This window comes from Panthera pardus, unplaced genomic scaffold, assembly GCF_024362965.1.
Source record: "Panthera pardus isolate Hobbes unplaced genomic scaffold, ASM2436296v1 HiC_scaffold_6, whole genome shotgun sequence".
In the NCBI taxonomy this organism is placed as follows: Eukaryota; Metazoa; Chordata; class Mammalia; order Carnivora; family Felidae; genus Panthera; species Panthera pardus.
Window position 1 is genome coordinate 16,906,302 of NW_026526991.1, and position 8,021 is coordinate 16,914,322.

Here is an 8,021-nt window from a genome sequence, read left to right on the forward strand (position 1 = left end):
TGTACACTTAATTTTAAAAAACTAGCTAGAGCATGGATTCATAAAAAAACCATAAACACCTCAGACATTATTTGAATTTAAAATTTAAAACATATACCGGGGCACCTGGGTGGCTCAGTCAGTTAAGCATCCAACTCTTGATCTCAGCTCAAGTCTTGATCTCAGGGTTGTGAGTTCAAGCCCCTCCTTGGGCTCCATGCTGGATGGAGCCTACTTAAAAATAAAATAAAATTTGAAACATGTAATTTTATATGCAATCACCAATCAATTGATACACTACAGCCAAAATTTTACTTGAGTGTAGGTCTGTGATTAGAGTTCCGTATCATGTTTCTTGAATAAACCACACTCGTAAACCATTTTGCAGGTGGGATCCTTCTGGAGCTTTACGATTTCCCCCAATGTTTTACAACACAGCCATGCTCATATCTTGCTTTGTAGCTATTCTTTTTAGCAATTCCCTTTTAACCAAGTCTTTCCAAAACATCCACAAAGCATCCAAAAGAGGTTTCAGAGAAACAATTCTCTGTTCACATTTACATGACCTTGGTTTAACATAATTAATATGTAATCATAACAGGCACAACTGGAATAAACAGGTCTTGGACCAATTGGAACTCAGAAGGTGAGAACAGAAGTACCCAGATATTTAGCATACCATGGATGCGTTGTGGGTGTCTGTCTGTATGTTTTAAGAGAGAATGAAGCATGGACTCCAGGGGCACGTGAGTGGCTCAGTCGGTTGAGTGTCTGACTCTCGATCTCAGCTCAGGTCATGATCCAACAGTTTCGCAGGTTCGATCCCCACATCGGGCTCTGCGCTGACAGTGCAGAGCCTGCTTGGGATTCTTCCTCTCCCTCTCTCTCTCTGCCTCTCCCCCACTTGCATGTGTACCCATGCACACCCTCTCTCTCTCTTTCAAGAATAAATAAATAAACTTAAAAAAGAACAGACATTTATCAGATGGATGGGTTAAGTAGACAATAGTTAACAAAGTTTCTGTGAGATATGACATTGATTATATACTGACTAGATCCAAGCATCCAAGTGTTACTTTAGCCTCTCATTTACTCTTCTCGGCAAACAATGAAATGAATGCCACTATTATCTTTATTTTAGAAAAGAGAACATTGAAACACAATGAGGTTAAGTCATTTGTCCCAGGACTCACCAAGTGGCAGTAACAGAATTTAAACACAGAATGTCTTATTTCAAAGCTGGTGTTTTTGACGGCTTCTTTACAATATTCACTTTTAAGAATTTTTGTAGTGGGGGCGCCTGGGTGGCTCAGTCAGTTAAGCGTCCGACTTCGGCTCAGGTCGTGATCTCGTGGTCTGTGAGTTCAAGCCCTGTGTCGGGCTCTGTGCTGACGGCTCAGAGCCTGGAACCTGTTTCAGATTCTGTGTCTCCCTCTCTCTCTGACCCTCCCCCGTTCATGCTCTGTCTCTCTCTGTCTCAAAAATAAATGTTAAAAAAAATTTTTTTTTTAAATAAAAAAAAAGAATTTTTGGAGTGAACCAGAGGAGAAACGAGAGGGTAACCTCGGGACTGTAATAGATATCAATTGTTTTCCTCTTTGAGAATAGCATCCTGATTTTCCTTTGGGGTAACACCTCCTTTTTGCACTCACATTCATGAATGTCAGGTGGGATTCGCTTTCTCACTCTAGCTCCACGAGTGAACATGTGACCCAGAAATGTCTAATGAGAGTGCTTTGTCCTGTTAACCACAGTGATTGGTTGAGGGATGGGCACGGGACTCAAGTCAGGCTAATGAGAGTCAAGCCTAGAAATGTTCCGTGTAATATTGGAAGAGTATTTTTCTTTTCTTTCTTTTTTTTTAATGTTTATTTATTTTTGAGAGGGGGAGGGGCAAAGAGAGAGGGAGACACAGAATACAAAGCAGGCTCCAGATTCCGAGCGTTACCACAGAACCCCACACGGGGCTCAAACTCCTGAGTCGTGAGATCATGACTTGAGCCGAAGCTGGACACTTAACCGACTGAGCCACCCAGGTGCCCCTGGAAGAATATTTTTCCAGCCCTTAATCCTCTACCCCCGGGATCACTAAAGAAGGACTGTGGAAGCAGCAGGCACCACTGCTGTTGGCAAAATCCTGTCTGAACATGAAGTCAAAGGAAGCAGGACCTAGAGGTGGAAGAAAGGGAGCAGTAACTAATCAGTCTTTGAGTTTCTGGATTCAGCCACACCTGCATGCTACCAGATCAGTTCCTAAGGATGTTCAAAACCCAGTTTCCCATCCTCAAGGAGCTAGCTGGTGGTTGACTCAGATTTCATGGATGTGTTAAACCTCCATCAACAAAACATGTTTAAAACTGTACCTCCTTGCTCAAGTGCATATTGTCTGTCTTTATCTCCCTCACTTTTTTCCTTATGCTTCTCATCATTCCTCCCTTATATTTCTGACCCACTACAACCGGCTAATTAGAATTGTTTTTCCCTGTTTGTAAAATATATATCTTGTGTAAGCCCATGGGAAGACATGCATATATAAAAGTGTAAACATTTTAGCAGTGGAACCTCTTTTCAAGTGAAATCTTATCTGTAATTGCAGGATATAAAATTATAGCTATTTTTAAAAATGTTTTATTTTAGTTTTGAGAGAGAGAGAGAAAGCACAAGCAGGGGAGGGGCAGAGAGAGACGGGGACAGAGGATCTGAAACGGGCTCTGCGCTGACAGCAGTGAGCCTGATGTGGGGCTCAAACTCGCGAACTGCAAGATCACGACCTGAGCTGAAATCAGATGCTCAACCAACTGAGTCACCCAGGCGCCCCTAAAATTGTAGCTATTAAGGTTGAAGGTGGCACGGGGGCCCGAGGAGCACTGACTGCCAACCCCTGCTGTGATAACACTTTTATCTGATGAGTCCTATGTTTGTAGTGGAAGATGGCAGGTCTGGACAAAGTACAGGGTAGACTTTTGACAAACCTAACAGTTTTTGAAAACTTGATCAAATCTTGTCATATGCTAGGAGGACCCATCAAAATGACAATCTGCACACTCTGTCAGTATCATCATTTCTTAAAAAAACAAACAAAAAACCCACAGAAAACTCATTACATTAAATGAAAAAAGAAAATGTAGAAAGATACTGTCTAATATCCTCTCTTTCCCTTGCTCTCTGCTTTAAAAATTATGTGCATTATAAAATAGAAGGTAGATATGGAAACAACACTGTAATTTAACTGGGCAACAGTTTCAAAAAGAAAATAGAGAAGGGAATAACTTTGGAGAGCTCAGGTCTATACTTTAAGCCCCTGTGGCTATAGTAACAGCTGTAACTCAAAGCCAAAAATGAGTAGCTGTGATATTTAAGGGCAGACAGCTAAGCAGTAAATTAGCAAAATCACCACCATCATCATCATCATCATCACCACCACCATCTCCATCATCACCATTACTATCACCATGATCATCCCCATCACACTATCTTTACCATCATCATCACCACCACCATCATCACCATCACCGTTACTGTCACCACTATTATTACCACTATCACCACCATCACCATTATCATCACCATTGTCACCACCGTCATCATTGCCACCATCACCATCATCACCAACATCACAACCATCACCACCATCACCATCATAATCATTATCACCATCATTGTCATCACTGTTACTGTCACCACTATTATTACCACTATCACCACTGTCACCATTATCACCATCACCACTATCATCACCACCATCACCACCATCTCCATCATCACCATTATCATCATCACCACCACCACCATCACCATCACCATCACACTATCATTACCATCATAATCACCACCACCATCATCACCATCATCACCATTACCATTACCATCACCACCATCACCATCATAATCATTACCACCATCATTGTCATCACCGTTACTGTCACCACTATTATTACCACTATCACCACCATCACCATTATCATCACCATTGTCATCACCACCATCACCATCATCACCATCACCACCACCACCATCATCATCACCACCATCACCATCATCACCAGTATCATCACCAACATCATCACCACCATCACTACCATCACCACCATCATTACTATCATCACCACCATCACCATCACCACCATCATCATCACCACCATCACCATCATCACCATCATCGTCACCACCATCACCATCATCACCAGTATCATCACCAACATCATCATCACCACCATCACCATCATCACCACCATCACCATCACCACCATCATCATCACCACCATCACCATCATCACCATCATCATCACCACCATCACTACCATCACCACCATCATTACTATCATCATCACCATCATCATCACCACCATCACCATCACCACCATCATCATCACCACCATCACCATCATCACCACCATCGTCACCACCATCACCATCATCACCAGTATCATCACCAACATCATCACCACCATCATTAGTATCATCATCACCATCACCATCATCACCATCATCACTGTCACCACCATCATCATCACCACCATCATCATCTCTAATGTTTTGAGTGCTGAGCCTGTGTCAAACACTGTCATAAGTGTGCCGTGTACAACATCTCATTTCATCCTCACCATGTCCCTCTGAGGGAAATACTGCTGTTACCCATGAGCAATGAACTGACTTGCTCAAGGTCACATAGCTGGTAAGTGGCAGAGCTGGGACCAGCTCTTGAATCAATCCATCTCCAAAGTTCTTCAATGCCACTGAAGCTTGTGAGAAAGCGTGGAATGTGAGGAACCCAATCATCCCAGCACAGATCCACGTGGCTGCAGCGCCCTCTCTCATTTGTGCTCTTAGCCGCTTACTCGCCAAAGAAGAATGAGTGTATATGTAAAGTTGCCCACGTCTGAGGTTCATGACACCTTACGTGTGGCATTGTTTAGTTCAAAGACCTTGAGCAAAGACTCTTTCCTTATTTTCTCAGTAGTCCTGTGAGTTAAAGTGAGGCAGGTTTTTGAACTTATAGAAATAGCAGAATGGTGGATGTCAGGGGATGGGGGTAGGGGAACTGGGGACAGGTTGGTGAAAGGCTACAAACTTCCTTTTCTTTAAGTTTGTTTTTTTTGTTTGTTTGTTTGTTTGTTTGTTTGTTTTAAGTAATCTTTACACCCAATGTGAGGCTCGAACTCACTACCCCCCAGATCAAGAGTCACATGCTCTTCTGACTGAGCCAGCAGGGTGCCCCTACAAACTTTCAATTATAAGATGAATAAGTTCTGAGAATCTAATGTGCAGCATGGTGGCTGTGGTTAACAACGCTGTATTTTATCCTTGAAAGTTGTTGAGAGAGTAGACCTTAAGTGTTATTACCACTAAAAGAGTGGTAATTATGTGAGGTGATGGACGTGTCAGCTAACTTTATTGTAGTAATCATTTCTCAGTATATACATGTGTCAAATCATGACAATGTATACATCAAACTTATACAATCTTACATGTATCCATGTATAGAGCTATTAAGGTGGAGGAAAAAAGAAGAGAGAGGCAGGTATTATTATGACACCTCTCCTAAAGAAGAAAAAAGAGACACAAAAGACTGAAATTTTCCAGGGTCATACAAGGAATCCTTACTAGTGCAAATCTCTCTGTAATAAATCACTGGGTATCTCTTAGAAAGGACTTTTGGTCTGAGCCCTGATCTTTCTAGTTCCAACTTGCGTAGTTCAGGGTCTAAAGGTGACCTTAGGAACATGATCCTGATAGTATTTGTTGAGCTTTTACTATGTGCTTCATATACATTATATCATTCATACCCCATAGCAGCCCTCTGCAGTAACTAACTCGTATTTCCCCCAAGATATAAAAGAGGAAATAGAGGTTGGGAATTCAGAAACTTGCTTAAAATGGCACAGCTAACTGGAAGCAGAGCCAGGATGTGAATTCAGTTTATCTTACTTTCAATCCATTCCATTAACCTGGTACAAATCAGCCATGTCCAAAGTACAAAAGCATTGTGTTCTAATTGGTTTTTTTGTTTGTTTGATTGATTGGTTGGTTGCTTTGGTTTGGTTTTGTTTTTTTAGAATTGGAACATCTTTTCTCATAAAAGCAATTTCTAAGGGGTAGGGTTCCTGGATCAGCCCTCAAAAGCCTATTTATGCCTTGATTTTGCTCAAATTCTACCTACTTGTGGGGAAAATGGTAGGAACGAGATGTTTCAATGGCAGTAATGAAAGTAAATATAAAAGAAAACACAGTGAGTAAGGAATGCTTTTTTTTTTTTTTCATCTTAAATACCTGTGCTGGGGAACAACTCCAAAATGACTAGAAAAGGTAAATGAAAGAAATAAAAATTTTTGTTAAGATTATGAAAATACTTCCCAACCGATTTCAAGCGCTTCAGAGGTGATTACTGCTGGCTGTTTGTTATGAATTTCCTATCTCTTGGTCCTGATATATCAGCAATACTGATCATATAATCATACAAAAAAGATAAAGATTTTGGGGGTACCTGGGTGACTCAGTAGGTTCAGCGTCTGAGTCTTGGTTTCCGCCCAGGTCATGATGTCACGGCTTCGTGGGTTCGAGTCCCACATCGGGCCCTGCGCTGGCAGCATGGACCCTACTTAGGATTCTCTCTCTCTCTGTGTCTCTCTCTCTCTGACCCCCTCACCTCGTGCTGTCTCTGTCTCTCTCAAAATAAATAAATAAACTTAAAAAAAAATTAAAAACCCATTTTAAAAAAAAGATAAAGGTTTTCTTTCTTTTTTTTTTTTTTTTTAGTTTTGCACTCAACCAGAGAGGTGTGTGATATTAAAGAAAATGCATGAACTCTGGAACCAAACAGACAGGAAGTAAAAATCAAAGCTCTGCCAAATGGAGAAGCAAATAGGAAATCTCGGTCCCAAATGAGGGCTTATGTGAGTTTGCAAGTAAAAAGAACTCTATTTGGGGTTTTCTGGTCATTTCTTTGAACAGAATAAGGTGTGAAACCTTGGGTATTACACGCAGTAGATAGTTCGAGTAACTGGGTAAGTAAAAAGGCTGAAATCAAGAAGAGTTAAAATGTATCATGAGACACAGCCTATGAAACGTAAGTTAGGAGAAATCAGCAGGTAAAAAAACAAAACTAACAACTTGTTGACAAGGCTTGAATGAAATCAGTCTATGAACAAAAGGGTAATACTAAAGAATGTCAGAAGGAGACCCATCAAACTAGTGACTTTCCATGGTGTTCTTTAGGAAGAGTATGTGAAAAGTGAACAAACCAGTAACATTTGCTGGTTGCGGCTCAGGCTGCGCTTACCTCAAACCAGAAAGCAAATCTTGACCTGTTTGCTTTAAAATACCCAGAAGATGCTGCAAAGCACTTCTCAGCAGCAATAGCTAGAAAGTGACACTCTTTTCCAAACTCAGTAATTTTCTATGTTTATTGAACAGTTTGTATCTTTTAGCTTGTACTCTTGCAAAGTAGTCACCGACAGTGTTGCTTGGGACACTGATAGGCTTTAAAATCCAAATCAGATTCTCACTCTGATATTCTTTTCTTTTTTAATTAAAAAAAAATTTTTTTTTAATATTTGTTTTTGAGAGACACAGAGAGACAGACCATGAGTGGGGAAGGGGCAGAGAGAAAGGGAGACACAGAATCTGAAGCAGGTTCCAGGCTCCAAACGGTCAGCTCAGAGCCGGAAGCGGGGCTCAAACTCACAAACTGTGAGATCATGACTTGAGCCAAAATGGGACGCTCAACTGACTGAGCCACCCAGGCACCCCTAATTTTTTTTAATGTTTATTTATTTTTGAGAGAGAGAATGTGAGCAGGGAAGGGGCAGAGAGAGAGGGAGACACAGAATCCGAAGCAGGCTCCAGGCTTTGAACTCTCAACACAGAATCCAATGCGGGGCTCAAACTCCCAAACCGTAAGCTCATGACCTGAGCCAAAGTCGGATGCTTAACCACCTGAGCCACCCAGGCGCCCCTCATTCTGATATCCTTGAACCATCCAAATGTAGTTATTTCCAGTCCCTTTTTTTAATACAAAAAGAATTTTAAATGTAACAGGACTT